The sequence below is a fragment of the Schistocerca gregaria genome, chromosome 3 (genome assembly GCF_023897955.1).
Source record: "Schistocerca gregaria isolate iqSchGreg1 chromosome 3, iqSchGreg1.2, whole genome shotgun sequence".
Taxonomy (NCBI): Eukaryota; Metazoa; Arthropoda; class Insecta; order Orthoptera; family Acrididae; genus Schistocerca; species Schistocerca gregaria.
The window spans coordinates 443,564,993-443,586,635 of NC_064922.1; positions in this window are offsets into that span (position 1 = coordinate 443,564,993).

Sequence of the window (21,643 nt, forward strand, 5' to 3'; positions counted from 1 at the left end):
CATAAGAGCAATTATTATTCTAATCTTTTCCTCGCGATCCCTACGAGAGGAGTCATAGTATGAGCGGCGTTCAGTAAGCAGTGCAACACATTTTTCTCTGGCAGTTTAGCTTTAAAAATACGAAATTTGTTGTGAGACGTCGTAGAATATTCCTGCGTCAGCCACTGTAATTAATAATGTTTCGATAGATGGTGGCGCTATAAGTAGCCTTTAAATAGCGTGCGTTCCAAGCAAAGAGCTTCCATTGAGTTTGTTTCGGCGCCAAACCATAGCTTCTCAGATATTTATAGGCGCTTGCAGACGGTCTACCAAGACCTGATAGTGAACAAAAGCACATTGAGTCGTTGGGCAAGGTGTCTGTCATAAACGGAACGAGTCCCGCTAACATATCTGATCTCCTTCGTGCTGGTTAGTTGCACATAGGTGTGACTCATTCTGTTGCGGCGTTAAGTCAAGCGCCGGAGCACCAGTCGGGAGCGAGAGAGAAGAGACGGCTGTGAGAAGAAGTCAGTCAAGAGAACGCTGGCCAACTCCTCTCCAACGCGACAGCAGCGGCCCCTATATGATGAGGACAAAATCGCCAGTTCAATAGCAGCTTCAGGATTAACGTCTTGGATAGCAGCGTCAACGCTAGTCACTTCGCTTGTACCCTCTATATAGCACAGACTTGGGATTGTTTATAGTGAAGAAAACAGATTATTCTGTATGACGCCCTTTGCTTGCAACACATCTGTGTGATTTCCAAAGTTAATTACTGTAATTTTCTTTTCATAATAAAACTCAGTTATAGGACTTGTTTGATTGTTTGTCTATCAATCCGAGTATGGAGGCTTCCTAGACACTGCACATTTGGCGACGTGCAGGTGAACGAATACCATGGAGACAACCCAGAGCATGACTGCTACAGTTTTGTTTCTACATGAGATTTTGTTTTTCTGTTGCCTTAATTCTACCTTGTATTATCTTTGAAGGGGTGTTTTAACATATTTCACCAGTGCCTCTTATAGTGTTTTTATATTCAGTGTTTTCAGGTGGGTGTTGCACATATTTTCTCTGCTTATTTGCTCATATTTATTGCTTGCCTTGTCTGTTTATCGCATTTGCCTACTCCACAACGCGGAACCTACCACTCCACCCCCCCCCCCCCCCCCCCACTGTCCCCCGCTCAGGCGCCGTAGTTGCAAGTAATAGATGCAATGCAGTAAGAGATGCAACAGATGTTTCAGTTTCAGACGCAACAGATTGACTCCCTTCTGAATACGGTACAGAAGTTACTGGCAGATCAGACAAATGCTGCACAACGATTAACAACTGTTGCTCCTAGTGCCATACTGCCGCCTTTCCGTCAGTTTAACGAAAAGGGAATGGCTCTAGTGGTTGCACCAGTATGAAGCTCACAAAGTTTCAGGTACTGTGAAGCAACATTAATTTTTGTCAACAGTAGGAAGTGCAGTCTTTCGTCTCATTCAGAAATTTTTCCCTAACTAACTATTATGACCAACAAGTGAATGTGGTGGCAGCTGGGTATACATTCTTTCGTTGCAAGAAAATATCAAAAGAAACTTTTCCCGAGGTTGTAAGAGATTTGAAGGGTACGACGAGGAAATGCGAATTAAAATGTACTTGGGTGCTTTATTTTCAGATGTTATCTTACGTCATGCGATTGTGTACAGTATAACTGATTTCTAACTTAGAAAACATTTTGAAACAGTCAGGTCGATCATTTAATCACATAGTGCAAATTCTATATCAGTATTGCTGCGCTAGTGACATGCTAGTCGAGGAAAAGGGAAATTTTATCAAAACTCAGTGAAGGCGAGGTTGGGCGATGAAATCTGGGGCCGCTGGCGGAGTGCGGTAATACTCGACAGCCAGCGGGCCAGGCGTAGTGAACATGGCACTCGCAGGCGGTATTGCACGCATTATTTCTTTTGAGTGGAGCAACAACAAGACAGGAATCCGGACCGTTGTTGCAAGTTATTATAATGCGTGAGGCGTGGCACTAGGCCAGAACCAAGAGTGGCAAACTGTAAGTGGCTGACATGTGGGAATTTATCCCTGACATAGTCCCTGTCTGTCTCTGACTGCAATGTATGAGGCGTGGCACTAGGCCAGAACCAAGAGTGGCAATTTTTAAATGGCAGAGATGTGGGAATTTATTCATGACACAGTCCCTGCCTCTCTCTGACACTAAGTCAGAAGCGAGGGAGAAACCAGTTTTACCTTGGGACAGAGTGTGCTGGGTCTGTCGAGTGTTGGCACGGACCTATGCTGGTCTTAGCTTATTGAAACGTCCCCTTAGAACAATTGTACACGACTGTGCTTAAACTGACACAATATTTTTAGCGCAACGGAATCTGACTTTCAAAAATCCCTACGAAAGAATGGCCCTGACTAACAATAACCTATACGTTTCACAAATCACTTACCTCACAAAAATCTTCGTTACTCAAGCTACTGCAATACAGCGAGCGCCACTACTGCCAGCTAAATAAAAGATTCAAACTACTGAAGGCACTAACTACTGATAGGCATAGTTAGCGAATGAAAGATTTTAATACAGAACAAACAATGTATTTACCTTAATAGTCATAACATATATATATCAGTTCGTGACACCAATTCTTACAAATTTCAAAACTCCGCCATCTCTCTCCCCACGTCCACTACTGCTGGCGGCTCACCTCCAACTGCGCAACGCTACAGGCTGTTAGCATCCAGCTGCCGCTGCCCAACACTACAATGGCAGACAACAATGCAAACCAGCCACAGACTGCACACGGCACAGCCAGTGATTTTTATACAGAGCGCTACGTGGCGGCGGCGTTACCAATAAAAAAACCTAAACAGCCTTCTTACATAAAGTCAGAAGCGAGGGAGAAACCAGTTTTACCTTGGGACAGAGTGTGCTGGGTCAGTCGAGTGTTGGCACGGACCTATGCTGGTCTTATCTTATACTGACCAGTCTGGCAGCGATGATACAAGTATTCTGCATAAACTTGTATTCTGTTTTCTATGTACTTGATCGGGCTATATTCCGCCTCTGGAGACAGAACACCGAGGCGGGACAGAAATGCAGCCTGGGACTTGGAGATCACACAGTTTGCCTGAAAGAGGGCAATGACAGCAGTCTGCAGCGGTTCCAGGAGGGACTCGATTCCACTTGAGGCAACCTTCACTGCCCACCTGGTGTACCGGAGTCTGGTCGAGGCGTACCCTGCGGGAGGTGCAGCAGCACTGCAGCAGTGCCAGAGACCGCGGCTTGTGTTGCCATCTGGCAAGCACTACTAACAGAACTTTGTGGTAAAGAGTCCAGGAGGGGGCGGGTTCGAGGCTAGTTCTGTCCTGGGAGCAGTGGCGGACTGAGGGCCACGAGTGACCATTGAACCAACCTTCATCCCATGGTCGGACAGGGCAGGCCAAACGGGGTGCCGGGCAGGGAGGACCAGGGACTTAAGCTGTCTCCAGAATCGTGGGCAGCAGCACGGCCCAAGTCGTAACGCATCGGCAGGCGACGACCAGGAGAGCGCGACCGACTTCCAGCAGGGCAGCCTTGATGACGGCAGCAGTGGCGTCGGCATACCCGGAGTATCCTGAGCTCGCTGGACTCGCAGGACAGCGTGAGGACAGCACGCTGATACTACGCTTCACCCATTGAGTACTGTAAATTAGCACAATAAACGAATGTTACCGAATACCACTGTATCAGTCTCCACTGCCCCTCAACGCTCTTGTACTTGCTTGGCTTCCTGACAAAATACGGCTTGGTGGGTCCAAGCTTCAGCTCTGCCGTCATGAGTCCCGGGTTCGACATCCAGATTCCACAACAGTATCACTCAGGTGGCGTAGCGACCGCTAAATTTGAGCAGCCACCAATTTTTCGGGTTGACTCATCCCTTGCTCATGACAGGCCCAGTTGGCACCAACAGCATGCACACTCCAATCCATGTAAACAGGTCTCTAAACCGGCGAACAAAATTAAGTCTTATCCTCTGGGTTTTTCCCACCACAAACGTCGAGATTGCACGTCCGGAAAGCACCGTGTTATGGTTGTGGCAAGAAAGGTCACATACTATCATTGTGTGCAACTGAACAAACATACGAATTCCGTTATCTCACAAAAATCTAGACACAAGGCCCATTAATCAATGCAGTGTATTCCAAGCCTGCTATAGGCATTATCAAAACTAACAAGCGAACAGTTTCTTCAGTGCTACACCAGTTAAACAAACTTTTTGTTCATTTCCATCTTAGGGGAACATGTATGAACTTTCAGTTGGATGTGGGTACCTCTCTTACAATGCTGAATTGTTACACATATGAAGTGTTAAGCTCCCCACACCTGTCTTAAACTAGTACGTATCTGACGGCTTATAATGGACAAAACATTCCCTTTCTAGAAAAATGTACTTTGCCTCCTGTGCATCGCTCGCATACACGAACGGTGACTTTCACTGTGCTGAAATCAGTCGATTGAGCAAGCATATTCAGCCTTGATTCGTTTTATTGGCTTCGATTTCAAATTCAGTACAATGTGTTGTCAGTGACAGCATTCAATGCTAAAATAATTATTTGAATTCTTTTCTGAAAGTTTAGGCAAGACTAGTTCCCTAGAACTTAGAACTACTTAAACCTAACTAACCTAAGGACATCACACACATCCATGCCCGAGGCAGGATTCGAACCTGCGACCGTAGCGGTCGCGTGGTTTCAGACTGTAGTCGTGACAGGGATGTAGTCTTTCACCTACTGTTCAATATGTACATCGAATAACCAATGATGGAAATAAGAGAGAGGTTCACGAAGTGAATTCAAGGTGAAATGATATGTATGTTAGGATTAGCTGTCCTTAGTGAGAGTGGAGAAAAATTACAGGATCTCCTGAACGGAATGAGCAGTCTACTGAGTACAGAGTATGGCTTGAGAGTACGAAAGTAATGAGAAGTAGGAGAAATGAAAACGGTGAGAGACTTAACATCAGTGTATAAAGTGTTTTTTTTTTTTACATCTTATGTGACTTAACTGCTAAGTTCATCAGTCCCCAAGCTTGAACACTATTTAACCTAAATCATCTACAGAACAAACACCCACACCCATGCCCGAGGGAGGACACGAACCATCGCCGGCACCCGCCGCACAGTCCAAGGCTGCAGCGCCTGAGACCGCTCTGTATGACGTTAAGGAATTGTGTTACCTAGGTAGTAAAATAAGACTTGACGGACGGAGCCAGGACGACAACAAAAGCAGACTAGCACTGGCAAAAACCACATACCTGACCAAGGAAGTCTGCTACTATCAAACATAGGTCTCAGTTTGAGGAAGAAATTTCTGAGAATGTACTTTTGCAGCGTAGCATTGTATGGTAGTGAGACATGGACTGTGGGAAAACTGGAACACAAGGGAATCGAAGCATTTGAGATGTGGTGCTACAGAAGAATGTCGAAAATTAGTTGGACTGATAAGGCAGGGAATAGGGTAGTTCTGCAGGGAATTGGAGAAGAAAGGAATATGGTGACAAGGAGAACGGAGAGAATGATAGGACCTCTCTTAAGACATCAGGGAACGATTTCCACAGTACTTGAAGGAGCTGTAGAGGGCAAAAACTGTAGAGGAAGTTAGAGATTGGAATGCATCTAGCAATAACTGAAGACGCAGGTTGCGAGGGCTACCCTTTGATGCACAGGCTGGCACAGGAGACGAATTCATGGTGGCAGGCATCATACCGGTCAGAAGACTGATGATTGAAAAAAAAAATTCTTAATCCGTTTAGACATGCAATGATCCGGGATTAATAAGCTACTGGCCCCAGACTTAGCAGAAAAATAAAACAGCTTCTTTTCAATACCTTAAATTGATATTAACAGAATCTTCCGTCGGTTCTTGGTAGAACAACATTATAATAATAAACGAAAAGCACCAGTTTTCCTTTGTTCTACAATATTATTTTTATTGCTAACCCGTTTTCGGCTTACAAGGCTATCTTCAGATATTTACTGAGTATTATCACCATGCCTGCAACTTTAAGCAATTCTGTTGCGCAGTATTCATATTATCCTGATGTTCACTCTTTTAATCAAATGTTCATATAGTGTCGGACAGTGACACACACACACACACACACACACACACACACACACACACACACACACACACACTGTAGTGCGCGCCCTTCAAACGCATGTCCGTGCGCACGAGCACGTTGTCTCACCCACAGACACAAACACAGGTACATTTGCAACTCACGGGATGCGGGACCAGGCAGGTTTGCAGATGACGTAATGCATAACATAACTGAGCAATTTGGCGTACGGAATGTGTCTGTGGCAAGCTGCCCGTCACTACTCGCCGTACGGCATTATTTAGAGATCTCAGAGCCATTTGCCGCACCGCCTGCTTGTTGTCTCCCTCTGCACCTCAACAGTGTCGTGCTCATTCTCTGAATATAGTGTGCGGTGTAAGTGTTTTCGTCACTTCGTGCTCTTCTTTTCGATCCCTGTACAGAATAACTTCAGTAAATGAATGTACAAGCAAGACAGAAGGCGCAGTCACCTACAGTAAGCGAAAGTGAGTTCTTAGAATAGAGAAAGCGTGCAAATAAGGTTGGATAACCATTTCGTAAAATGTCCTCATTTCCTGTGTACACAGGACTGATAGTCCACATTTGCTTTCTTTTTGTGTGGAAAATGAACGACAGACTTACATCCGCTACTTCTTGACACCCAAATAGTTCCCTAGTGACAACTTGGTACCTTTCTGCGGCGAGAGAGTTTCTCAGCATGTAAGCGCTGGTAAAATACAAAATTAAAAAAAAAAGCCGTTCAAATGGCTCTAAGCACTATGGGACATAACATCTGAGGTCATCAGTCCCCTAGACTTACAACTACTTAAACCTAACTAACCTTATGACATCACACACATCCATGCCCGAGGCAGGATTCGAAACTGCGACCGTAGCAGCAGCGCGGTTCCGGACTGAAGCGCCTAGAACCGCGAGACCACCGCGGCCGGCTAACAAAATTAGATAAAATAGCAATCCAAGTGATCGGCAGCGTTGTTATTCATAGCAAAGTCTTACTGGGGATAGTCCAAGTTGATTGACGAGAAATGTACTGTACTGTCAACACTAAAATTAGGGAGCAGTCGGGAAAAAAACGGAGGCGAGTTATTAATGCAAGGGCGTGCTGAAAAGAATGCCTCTGAATTTTTCATGTGAAAATTCTTATACCTTTATAAATGAAATAATATACGTCATTGTTCGTCATGCCTATATACTTATTTCTCTATCAGCGAGAGGCTACTTTCTTGATACTGTCACTGTAGCATGTCTGACTCTGTTAGAGGGAGTCACAATCTCACATCTGCCAGAGTTGCTTCTTCACTATCAAAGTGAAATTCTCGAAGGAGCTCATTCAATTTTAGAAAGAGTTGAAAATCGGTTGAGGCCAAGTCGGGAATGTATGGAGGATGGTCTTTGAGAGAGAATCAACGGTGTTGGTGTGTTGCTGATGTCGCAGTATTCGTGCGTGGTCTGGCACTTTCAGGCTAAAGGAGAATTCGAAACTCGGTCACAAAGCGCTCTTTTCCACGGAGCAAAGTAGATACGTCACACACCGGCATGTTACAAGCTATAATTCGGGGCACTCTAGCGGCACAAGGCTGCAAATGTGTATACATGAAGGATAAACACAAAATTTCCAGTTACTGTGATGAATGGCAGCTACCTCTAAATGTGGAAAAATGTAAGTTAATGCGAAATAGTAGAAATAGAAAACCTCCTATTGTCCACCTTGCCACAATCAAATCGTTTACATACCTGAGGTTAACGTTGCAAAGCGATATGAGGTGGAACGAGCATGTGAAAACTGTGGTAGGGAAGGCAAATTGTCGACTTCGGTTTATTGTGAGAATTTTAGGAAAGAGTGGTTTACCCATAAAGGAAAACGTTGTTGCGACTTATTTTTGAGTACTGCTCGAGGGTTTAGGATCCGTACCAGGTCGGATTAAAGGAAGACAGCGATACTGCTGTCTCACACATTCATTGCGCGTAAGGACCACGAAGATAATAACCAGAAACTAGGGCCTATACGGAGGTGTACAAACGTCTTTCCCTCGCTCTGTATGCGAGTGGAACAGGAGGGTACAAGAGAAGTGGTGGTACAGGATACCCACCACCACGCCAGTTGCGATGGCTTGCGGAGTATCTATGTAGATGTAGGCGAATAATGATGCAGATGTGGAGAAAGTCTGCTTTATTTAAAGAGCCTTAAGAGTTTCCGTATAAAAAATTCGGAAGCCCTACTTTTCAGCTCACTGTCTTGTATATAATGCGAGAATCATACACAGTATAAATATACAATACATAAGAATGTAATTTCATTTGATTCTAGAATTGTATGAAATATTTACTGCGTGTCGCTTCAGCAAAAGCAGTCTAAATCTTGAATAAAAACAGAGCTTTTTCACACTGAGACTACTTGTCTCTGCGGGTTTGTATTCTAGAACAAATGACATATTACGTTAGTTACGTGGTGAAATTCTTAAAACAAGAAAAGCTAATACCTTACACCATTTGTTTCTACAGGTGCAACTGTTTGAAAACAATGACATAGCTGTACAACTGGAAGTCGTATGAAACACGTACCGCATCGGTCCTAGATATCTGGGAAGACAGATATGTGCAACGTATGCGAACAACATGAGTTAGATTCCGCCCAATTTTCATATACTTCACGCAAATTCACTGCGGGCCCTTTAATCTGTCTTCGGTACAGTCGTACGACTACTCAAAATTGTTACCATGGCAGATCCTTAGATAACACTCCTCTGTATGGCAGTTAATCAAGGTGTTATTTGATACATTAGTATTTTAAATAACAGGAAACATTTTGTTATAGATGAGACAGCTCTTGATGCGTGTACACTAAAATGCATTACAACAGTGCATATGAGACAACTAATATTGGGAACATGCACATAAATCATTCAGTAATCCTAAGTCAACACTATTTTTTTGTGAATATAAATTTTTTCTACATTTTATCGACTTCCAGTGACAGATGTTGCATTCAAAGGCAATTTATACTGACGAAAGTCATGGAATACCACATAATAACGTGTCGCACCTCCTCTGGCGAATGCTCCAACTGGACGTGGTGTTAATTCAAGAAGTTGGAAATTCCGTGAGAAATACTGAGCCCTGCTGCCTCAGCAGCTGTCCATAGCGGTAAAAGTATTGTAGTGCAGAGTTTTGTGAACGAACTGATCTCTCGGTTATGTCTCATAAATGTTCGATGGATGACCAAATCATTCGCTCCAACTATCCTGAATGTTTCTCAAACCAATCGCAAACATTTGTAATCCCGTAACATAGCGCAATGCCACCCATAAGGATTCCGTCATTGTTTGGAAAATTTAATTCCATGAATGTTTGCAAATGGTCTCCAAATAGCAGAACATAAACATTTCCAGTCAATGATTTGTTCAGTTGCACCAGAGAGCACAGTGCATTTCAAGTAAACACAGCCCATATCATTATGGAGCCACCACCGGATTGCACAGTGCCTTTTTCACAGCTTGGGTCCTTGGCTCTGTGCTGTCTGCGCCACACTCTGACCGCACGATCATGTCTTACCAATTGAAAATTGATCTCATCTGACCAGGCCACTGTTTTCCAATCGTCTATGGTAGAACCGATATCGTCACGAGCACAGGAGAGGCGCTGTACGCGATGTCGTGCTGTTAGCAAATGCATTGGCGTCGATCATCTGCTGCCATACCCCATTAACGCCAAAATTTCATGCACTGACCTAACGGACAGTTTCATCGTACGTCCCATTTTGATTTCTGCGTTTATTTCACGCAGTACTGCGCAAATGCCGCTTCATTGTCTGTGGTGAGAGGTACTGCCTGAAATTTGGCATTCTCGGCACACTCTTTACGTTGTGGGTCTCGGAATACTGAGTGCCCTAACGATTTTAGAAGCTGAATGTCCCATGTGTCTATCTACAACTACCATTCGTTGTTCAAAGTCTGTTAATTCCCGTCGTGCAGCCATAATCAAGTTGGAAAACTTTTCGCATGAATGACAGCTCAGCTACTGCACTGCACTATTGTACTTTATGCACACAATGCTATCGTCTGCATAATATGTGATTATCGCTATCCAACATATTTAGTGACCTCAGTGTACAACCGTCTATTTCCCATCGCTAGCTCGGTGAATTTCTTCTCATAAACTGGTTAAAGAACTAAAACACCAGAAAAAGCGTGGTTCACAACGTCAAGCGCACTGTGGAAACCTCAAGGTTAATAGCAAATCACTTGCGATTTAAGTATGTAGTTGGCACTTGGAGCTGTGTGCAGTTCTAAATACAACTTTGGGCTTCATTATCTCACGCGAACATCTAGGTGACTTAAGAGCGTTTACCTTTGCTTTAAATGACAAGCAGAGCTCTTTTGTTCTGGATATGTACAAGTTTATATTTCACCCAGCTCTGCAGATGATTAAGGGATTGAAAGAACGTATTCCGACAGTTACGGCAGACTTAAAGGCTGTCAATTCCACTCAATACATAGGCACTAAAATTTCGAAGAACTGAAATTGAAACGATCCCGTAGACAATGATGAGAGGAAGGGAAACTGAAGGCTGCGTTTCAATGGCACAACATTGAGAAGATGCAACAGGTCTACTAAATAGACTGCCTACACGACACTTTTCTGTTCTCTGCTGCACTACAGTTTAGGATCCTTACTGGATCTGATAGGAATACATAGGAAAAGTTCAAAGAAGGGCAGCTCGTTTTGCATTGCCGCAAAACAAGGGAGTGTTCGCGAATATTACACTCTGGATGAGGTGGCCAACATTAAACTAAAGGTTTTTTACTACGGCTAGATCGCTTCACGAAATTTCCTTCTCCAATATTGTCCAGTGAATGCGAAAATGTTTTGTTGACAAATACCGACTTGGGGAAAAATGATGATTGCAGTAAAATAAGAGAAATCGGAGCTCTCACGGACTGATTTAAGTGTTAGATTTTTGTGCGCGATGTTAGATACCGGAACGGTAGGGAAATAATGTGGAAGTAGACATTAAATTTTCTATCGTACCAAGTCATAATGTAAAAAAGTACGCTGGAGAAACCAACGTTTCGGCCATGGTTACAGCAGCCGTCTTCTGGATCTACTGATGTGCTTCAGCTATATGGACTCGTTTACACATTGCCATTGCTGCTCACTGGACACGACGTTACTCCAAAATTTTAAAATGTAGTTGAAATGATTGATGACTTGTGGCAGAAGCAGAAGGAACTTCGTTATAATGTTACCACGGTGGATGTATTGCGGAACAGCTGTTCTCTATTTATTCTGGGGTTGTTTACTGTGGATGGTGCTCATCAGCGAGTGAGGCTAAGGCTCCTGCTTTCCTCCTACTGGAAGCAGCAAAGCAGCGGCAGTTACTTACTTGTAGTGCATGTGTCACATGTTGCTGGTGCGGCCTAAATGGGGCAAGCCTGACTCCATCCTCTCTGTGCTTCTTGTTAAGGCGTTCTATAATATCAGTGACGTCTCTGGTCTTGCGTTTCGTCAAGCCCGGCTGCCTAGCAACCATGCGGGTTTCCTTAAATATGATTAACTTATCGCAGTTTTGCCCGTGTTCGGCCACTACATACTTTCTGTGACGCACCAAACTAATGTAGCATTCATGTCCTCGTTTGCGCGTTGCCATCGGCCCACAGGTCTCACCGATGTACACTTCTACACGCTGGCATTAAAAAAAAATGGCTCTGAGCACTATGGGACTTAACATCTGTGGTCATCAGTCCCCTAGAACTTAGAACTACTTAAACCTGCCTAACCTAAGGACATAGCACACATTTATGCCCGTGGCAGGATTCGAACCTGCGACCATAGCATTCGCGCGGTTCCGGACTGCGCGCCTAGAACCGCTAGACCACCACGGCCGGCACTAGCATTCCACCTGGTACTTACGTAGAGTCTGTCTTGACCTTTCTGGATCTTGCAGACAGACAGGCTGGACACCAATACGACATATCAGTTTTCCAGTCCTGTAAAGAGACATTTTTTCTTAAGGTAAGAGCGCTGCTGGCGGCTGTTTGTCGATTTCTTCCCTATGTCGTCTACTTTCGCGTTTAGCCATGGCTGTTTGACTCAATTAATGGTTGTATCCATTGGTCATGAACGTTGTACACAACTTTTTGAGCTCTTTTGCTATGTTTGGACCAGCGCTTAGGCAGTGAGCACGTATGGCCGTTGGCCGTTGTGGTCTAGCGGTTCTGGGCGCTTCAGTCTGGAACCGCGGAACCGCTACGGTCACAGGTTCGAATCCTGCCTCGGGCATGGATGTGTGTGATGTCCTCAGGTTAGTTAGGTTTAAGTAGTTATAAGTTCTAGGGGACTGATGACCTCAGATGTTAAAACCCATGGCGCACAGAGCCATGTGAACCATTTAGACGCATGGAACTGAAGACCTAGTTCTTCTGCGCTGGGTGGTGGTACCTACAGCATATCAGTAGACCCAGAAGAAGGCCACTGTAGTCTTGGCCTACCCGTCTGTTTTTCCAGCATAGTCCCTTACATTATGGCGCAGTATTATACGCAGGAAACGTTAATGCCAACTGACTCTGCCAATGAATGCCTACGCAGTAATAGAATGAATGTCATTCGATGAACACTGCGAGGCACTTCAATGTGTTCCAGAGTAGTTATGCACATTGAGATCTTCATACAGATCGTGTAAAATTTATGGCTTGATGCAGGGTTTTCTGGTAGGGAGGACGCAGCAGATTATCTTGAATGGAAAATTTCAGCAATTGTTGACACAAAATAGGGTGAGCCCTTGGGAAGTGTGTTGGGTCTCTTAATATATTAATGGCTTTACAGATAATGTTAATAGCAACACTGGTCAATTAAGGCTAGACTCACGATGGGGACCTCATTACCTATTCTGAGGATGGTAAATTGTTCACCTGATTATAGTACACTTTTCTGAGTAAAATTAAATTAATAAATAAGGCTCTGAATTAATCAGATGGACAAATAGTTCGTAGGTTGAACGTAGCTGGCCATAATGTTAAATAAAGTATCTAAACTACAGTTGTTAATGATTAGCTCAAATGGCTCTGATCACTATGGCTCTTAACATCGGAAGTCATCAGTCCCCTAGAACTTACAACTACTTAAACCTAACTAACCTAAGGGCATCACACACATCCATGCCCGAGGCTGGATTCGAACCCGCGACCGCAGCAATCGTGCTGTACCGTACTGAAGCGCTTACAACCGCTCGGCCATCGCGGCCAGCAATGATTAACTAATAAAGATGTTTGTTTATCAATCACAGTAACTTGTAGGTGGGTGTAAGTTACTACAAAGTTAATGCACTGAAATTAGCACCAATATAGTGCTTAACATAACAACTACATACAATAAATAAATCATATGGGTGGAATGCATGATCAGTGTTCCAAGCTAAAATTAATTCATCCGCACCCTAACTCAATTACCTATGAGTCTAATAGACACACAGTGCACTAGACTTAAGTATAGATACTTATATACAGAACACCATATTGGAAAATTGAACTAAAGATAGACTCACTGAAACAAATTTAGAGTCGAAATATTAATTTCACACCCAAAAGTACAGGTTCTGCTGAACTACTGGCGGAAATAAGTCAAAATGCTGACTACTGCAGAAAAATCCTATTGAAACCTTCCCGTCTAATATTGGATGAACGTTTGCTTGCTGAATGAACGCTGCGTCTCTTAAAATCTTTTAACTGCTGCTCTGTCAAGACTACCTGCTGATTATTACGACGAAACATAAAATGTGTTGTCGCCGTGGCCCTCAGTCGTTACCTGAAATTATTAAGACTGATTCTTACCTTTAATTATTTATACTGGATCGCCATCTGACTGCTACAGCAAACTGTGGAATGAATATACTTACTTCTCTTTAACATAATTATAAGCTGCTGGTGGAGTTTCATAATACTTTGTGACTGGAATTCTTTAAGTTGAAGTTAATTTAGATTTGATAAAAGCTGAAGCTCAGTTTAGACTTTTCTTTTAAGATAACAATAAATTCCGTAAAGCATTTACGTGAATGATTTTGGGATAGAAAATTCTTAATGCATTTAATCTGGTAGAAGTTAACTATATTCTGAGAACGATCTTGACAAACAATTACAAGGGGTATAGTTCTTTACAAAAATTCTTAAAAAGTAGCGTTGCGCTACATACCTAATTTTCCATCAACATTACATAACTATATTCTGAGAACGATCTTGACAAACAATTACAAGGGGCATAGTTCTTTACAAAAATTCTTAAAAACTAGCATTGCGCTACATCTAACGAGTGGCTGGCGAGCACACCGCTTCTTTCAAAGTGTTAATTCATACCTCGCTTACAGCGACCTCCTGTCATGTCTCGCTAGCTACGACTGCCTCGTCTCACATCTTACTCGCAACTGCTCGCTTCCAACGCTCAATGCTACAAAAAGTGCGGTCTCGCCGCCAACAATGGTTTTTGGTGCAGACAATCCCTGCTACCATTACAGATGTATTACTGCGCGCTGTTTCCCGCTCTTTCTCAAAATGTATCTATGCGCGGTTTCCAGCTCTTTCTCAATAATACACAATGCAATTTAATTAACAAAACAATTTAAATAAGAAACAGTTCAGATAATTACATGCTAAAACAGTTTAAATACGCCTATTACATAATTACATATGCCGCTACTCGGCTTTCTTAAAATTTTACTACGTTGTTGAGTCATATGGACTCAACATAAGTATAAAATTTGATTATAGAAAATAGTTTGAACAAAGTGTATACACAAATGCTGTCATACGAAATGATTTGTCTATCTCTAATAAAGAGAATATGTAAATAGAAAGGGTTTTAGTAGGAATTGTACATCAAGTAAAATTTGGTTCCCTTAAATTTAGCAACAAGAATAAGAGTAAATGTGAAAATCAATATACAGATCATATGAAGCAATTGAAAGTTTACATTATGAAACATTTAATTCAAATTGGCATCTCTTAGTACCACAATTAAGGAAGGTACAAAAGGAATTGGATAGCATGGTCAAAGCACTGGCAACTGTCTGTGAATGCACTCAAAAGCCTGTTCCTTTCCCTCACATAGCACAACACCAGGTTTCGCCATGTGGTTCCATCATCGCCTTGCTCCATAGTTTTAGTGTACCCAAACACTAAGTACGTCGTCGAATAGCCTGAGTTGCCGCAGCCACATCAGGATTAAGTTCCATCTCCAATGGTCCATTAAGGTTGGTGGTGTGCATCTTGGTATGCAAACACCTATTGTCGTACATCATACTGTGGTGTGTATCTAGGTATGCAGGCACCAATTGACATACATCGGGCTGTGGTGTGCATCTAGGTATGCAAACACCTCGTCGAGAACATCATTGGTTGAAGTCACGTGTTTCACAATTCACTGATTCTGTGCTCAATAACCATGGGGATGCACAGGAATTAAGGTACGTGTAAAATTGTTTTGGCAATGGGTTCACGGACATTGTTGGTACCATAATTTGACTACCAAATAATTTTCCCTATGACAAAATATGTTGTGTCGTAATTTGTAACAATATGTAGTTTTAATTTAAGAATTCTTCCAGAAAATTATTCCCATATATAAAAGACATAAAAGTTCCTACTTATTCAGTATTTGATAGTATACAGATTTGTTATAGACAAGTACATTGTTACTTATTCTGTATTTACATATCTTAGTTTCTTACATCATTAATTATAAATTTTGTTGACAATGCATTTCTTGACTTACTGTCCTAAAATTTTATCTTCCATTCAGGGGTGTAGTCGTCAGTTATGAGTCGTCAAATGTCAGGTCATAATATACAATAAAATTACTGTCATAAAATTATTTAAAGTATTCTTTTGCAGCTGAAAATTAAGGTAAACATTATTCTGGTTAGGCATTGTAATGTGTGGTCCCCATCCATAGTGTTGCAATGTGTCACATGCTAGCAAAATTATTTCTTAACATTATACATTTCTTATATACTAACATAACATACACATTCTTCTTCTGCATCTGTGTCAACTCTCTGCATAACCTGTTATAAACATTCAGCATTAATTAACGTCAGCGCACGGCATGACTTATTATAAAACATTCAGTATTAATTATCGTCAATGCATGGCATGACTTCAATAAACATCTTCTGGTACTTCTCGTCCGCTCCTGGCGTGACCTATAAAACACTTTATCATAATATTAACTGCTGCAAAATCACGTCAGCTCCCGGCATGACCTATAAAATTTCTGTAATGACAATTAGCGTCAGCTATCTGCGTGACCTAAAGATTCACATCCTTATTCTAACTAAAACTACGTTTCATTTTGATGACATGTGACAACAATGCTGCATTCTGGAATGAAGAGTACATGTTAATGTTACCACTAAAATAATTGATTAATGAACGATCTATATTATCAGTTTAGCTATTGCAAAAATCGACATTTTCTTAAGTAATTATGTCACGTTATAAAAAAAATTTCTTTCATTTATGAGCTCTCAGTGCACAAATTCATACGTCGTGTCGTTGTCTGCATGTTCTCTTTAAGTTAGGAAATGTTTCTCGTGTTTTTATTTGTCTTGGCTGGCGTAGCATCATTAAGTACTGCTGTGTTCTTTAAGGTACGGTGAAATATTAGCGGCCCGCTGTGTGTCGCGGCTTTGTTTGTTACTGAAGCGCGCTGAAACTACCATTGTTGCATACTTACGTGTCACGCCGTCCTTTCGTCAGCTGAAATGCAAAAATTTAAGTCAAGAAATGTTTCACGTTGGATACATGATGATTCCCTAATGATTTCTTCTTACGTAGCGTTTCCACATGCACTACATTAGCGTGTGGAATATTACGAACTCTGTAAGGGCCTGCATACAGAAGTTCGAATTTACGGCATCTGTGCTTACCTTTGTTGGAAAGAAAATGAGTGCGAATCAGTACTTTGTCGCCAATCTCGTACTTCTGTAGTCGACTTACCTGCTTCTGTTGTTTCTTCCGCCGATCTGCAGCTCGTTTAGTGTTTGCTAATGCTGTGTCTATTATTTCACAATGTCGAAGCCTACGCGTCTTAGGAAAAGTAATTAGTTCGGTAATTTTGTTCGGTGGGTCTTTATTTGTCAGTATTACGGTTGGTGATAGCATCGTAGATTCATTGGGTATTGCATTTATCACTTCTTGAAACTGTAAAATATATTTATCCCATGTTGTATGTCTTTTATGACAATAAATTCTGCATAACTTCCCGATCTCTTTCATTATTCTTTCTCATGGGTTGGAAGAACTGTGATATCTTGATATGTAAATAGGTGTTATGTTCTTACTTTCTAACATTTTCTTCCATACGTCTGACCTAAACTGCGGACCGTTATCCGAAATAACCTTCTGTACACATCCTACTACTGACAGAAAATCTCTTACAAACGCTCTTGATACTGTTCTTGCTGTTGCTTTCCTTAGTGGAGAAAATGTTACAAATTTGGATGTTAGTTCTACAGCTACAAAAATATAACTATAACCATTATTTGTTCTGGGGATTGGACCGAAAAGATCCACTGCTGCCATGTGTCTTAACTTAACCGGTATGATGGGATACAATGGTGGAATGTGTGGCACTGATGATGATTTAGCTTTTTGACATATCTTGCATGATGCTATTACTTTTCTTATGTGTTTTTCCATGTTATTAAAGTGGCAATTTTGTCGCAGAATCAGAAAGCATTTCCTCGCTCCGTAGTGTCCATAACTTAGATGTGTATACCATATCAGTTTATTTACGATCCCTTCCGGAATGCTTAAAAGCCAATTATTACCGTCTCGGTATGATCGAATAAAGAGTATATTTTGATGTACAGTGTAATGAAGTCTGACTTTAGCGTTACTTCTGTCTTTCCAAAGCGTTACAATCTCTTTCAGTGTTTCATCTTTCTGCTGTTCTCTCTCTATATCCTGTAATGCTGCTGATATAAAGTTTTCGAAAGCTACTTGTTTAATATACATAATACTATGGTTGTTGTAGCAAAAGGTATTTTCTTTCTCCATGCGTTCATTGTGAATGGACCTTGACAATGCGTCGGCAACAGTATTCTGCGTGCCTGGAATGTGTATAATGGTAAAATCAAACTCTTGTAAGTATAATTTCCAGCGGCTTAATCTATCGTGCGTAAGTTTTGCTGACAATAAAAACTGGATTGCTCGGTGATCGGTATATATTGTTGTATGTCGGCCATATAGAAAATGACGGAATCGCTTAAAAGCGTAAATTACACATAGTGTCTCTAATTCTGTTACAGAATAATTGCGCTCTGCTGGAGAAAGTATCCTGCTTGCAAAAGCAATGTGTTTCACGACTGTCTTATCTTCTTCCTTTATTTCTTGGAAAATATGTACTCCTAGTGCTGTGGTTGAACTATCTGTTGCAACGGAAAAGTTTTGTGTTGGGTCAGGGTGTGATAACAAAGGTGCTTTTAATAATGCTTCTTTCAAGTTCTCGAATTCAGCTTCAACGTCTTCATTCCATGACCAAAGTGTGTTTTTACTTGTAAGCTGGTATAGCAAGGGCGTGTCTAATGCTTTGTAGTGGATAAATTTTCTAAAATAATTGATAAGACCTAAAAAGCTCCGAAGTTCCTTTTTGTTTGTTGGCACGTCGATGTCTTTCAGTGCTTGCAATTTGTCAGGGTCTGGTGCGATACCTGTTTGTGAGATAATGTGCCCTAGAAATTTTATTGACGCTTTACCAAATTCAGATTTACGCAAGTTTATAGTTATACCATTCTGCTCGAATGTATTCAGTAATTGTTGAAGAGTATGATTGTGTTGTTCCCAGTTTTCTGCTGCAATTAAAATGTCATCGACATATGTAGTAATTTTGTTTTTCAGATCTTGTGGTAGAATAGTATTCATGCCTCGTATAAAGGCGGCAGACGAAATCGTTAGTCCAAACGGAAGTTTACAAAATTGATAGCATTCCCCAAAGCAAAGGAATGCCGTATATTTTCGGCAATTTGGGTGTAGTTGGATTTGCCAAAACCCTGATTTGAGGTCGAGTGTAGTATAAATGGAGGTGCCATGAAATTTTTGCAGTAACTCTTCTAACGTCTGTGGTCGGTCGGTTTCTGTAATGATTATTTTATTAACTTGACGTGAATCTAAAACTAAACGTAGTGATCCATCCTTCTTTTCAACAATGTGTAGTGGATTTATATATTGGCTGGCTGCTGGTTCTATTATTCCTTGATCGATCATTGCTCGTAATTCTTTCTTAACTGCTTCTGTGTGTATGTGTGGGATTGGATAATGCTTTGCTTTGAAAGTCTCGTGTGGTTTCACCTGAAATTCGTACATAAATCCTGTCATTGTTCCTGGAACATTGGCAAAAACTGCTTTGTGTTGTACCAGAATATTTTCAAGTTCTGTGCGTTCTACGTCGCATTTTGCTACACTATTGTCTACCTTGCGTGTAATTGTCTCGAACATATTGTACTCCTGTTCCTCTACCAAGTCATTATTAAGTGTGTTCGTGTATAGTGCGATATAACAATCGTTATCTTGAGAATCAGTAAAAATCTCGATCCTGTGCATATTTTGATCTACGGAGGATACTGTGTTTTGAAATCTTACGATCACTTCCCTGTTTTCCTTTTGTAGTGTGAGGTATGACGATTTGAAGTCAATCTGCGCATCGTACTGAACAAGAAAATTTATTCCTAATATCATGTCTGTTGTTAAATTCGGAACTATCCAACAATCACTGTGGAACGTTTCCCCTGCAAAAACAAATATTAATTGTGTCTGTCTTTTAACTTCAATGCCTTTTCCTGCAAAAGCTCCCTTGACCTTCGTTCTGTTTAAAGGAAATACTGGGTAATCATTATTGCTATTGCATCTGTTAAATGTGTCTTCGTTAATTATGCACATAGGTGAACCTGAATCAATTATCGCTAAAATATTGTGCGACTGTAAATTTATCTCTATTATTGGGTGATATATTGTTTTCTGTAGGATTGGTTTTTCCTGTAACAATGTGTCTCTCACGTCGTCAAATGTAATGGCATTTTCGGTCGTTATGTTTTCTCTGTGTGATTTCATAGTATCGACATTAAGAGATTCATTGCAGGTTTTCTCTAGTCATAATTCTTCCGATATGTGATTTTCAGCTTGGGAGTTTGGTATGTGTTCTATCAACTGTACAGTTCTGCCGTTTTGATTATTAGCAGTGTCTGGTGGATGAAATCTGGTGTCTGGTACATTCATATGGTAACGCAGCTGTTGGGCCCTGTTGTAGTTTCCGTTAAAATTGTCATTGTGGAACGTCCTCCGCGGTCTGTGTTCGTTTTCTTTTCTCCTGTCGTTATAACTGTGACTGTATGGCAGCCCACCTGCACCCCGTAGAAACGTTTGTTTTTGTTCATTTTGCGGTCGACCCGCGTAATGGCCTTCCCCGGTCGCATTATCTGAGCGATGATTCATATGGAAATTTGACCTATTCGGTTGCGTGTTAAGTCTCGGATTCTGTTGCTGTCCTGAATATAAATTTACCGTGTCAGTATAATGTTTTTCATTACTCCTGTTTTCGTTGTCATTTTCGCTGCGAAAGCGTTACTCGGATTGTTATTACCAAATCGTGTTTGTTCAAAAGTAGCTGAGTTTGTTTGTTTTCCGTTCTGTCGTGAAAAATTTTTGTTAACAAATGCGTAGTCTGCCTGGTGTGCTTCTAATAGTTGTAAGATGTCTCTAAAAGCGGATACATTGTCCTTTTGTTGCCCTGTCAGTAATGACACTTTCAAAGCTCTGGGCAGTTTTGAAATGCAAAGCTGTATTAATGCCGATTGACTGTATGGCTCGTTGAGGTACTGGTTCTGTTCCACCATGTACTCGAAAAATTGTGTGATTGTTGGAAAGGTAGAATTTTCAAAGTTTGGCAAACTAAGTAGCCGATCTTTGATGCTGTTTTGTGTAGTGTCAGACCAATATGCTGATAAAAATGCTTCCTCAAATGCTTCTACGGAAAAACATTGTCTAGCAATTGGTCGCATTCGTCGTGCTGGTTCTCCTTCAAGAAAACTGACAATAAATTCTAACTTATGTTGTACTGGCCATGATGGTGGAAGTGCTCCCCTGAACTGTTGGATAAAATCCAACGGATGTATTTGCGCCCTGTCGTTTTTAAATGTTTTAAACTTTCTAACTGAAAGAAAATGTTTGTGATCAAAACTGTCATGTCTGTGTGTGTAAGTGTCGTCGTATTGTCTTGAATATGGATTCGGGTGTCTTTCTTCCTGGGTAAAATCTCTTACTCTCTGAAGTCTACCAACATTATATGTATTATGGATCTGAGGCATTTCGTAACGGTGTGTGTTCTGATGAAAATGATTATGTGCGGCGGTTTCTTGTGCGTCCGCTATCTCTTGCTGTAGAGAATTTATTTGCTGATGCAATGAATCATTACGCGATTTTAGATCTGTGATAGTTTGTTGTATATTTGTCAATGGCGTGTTATTACTATTAGAGTTCTGTTGCACTGGGACTGGTGCAGTGTCGTCTGATCTCTCGTCAT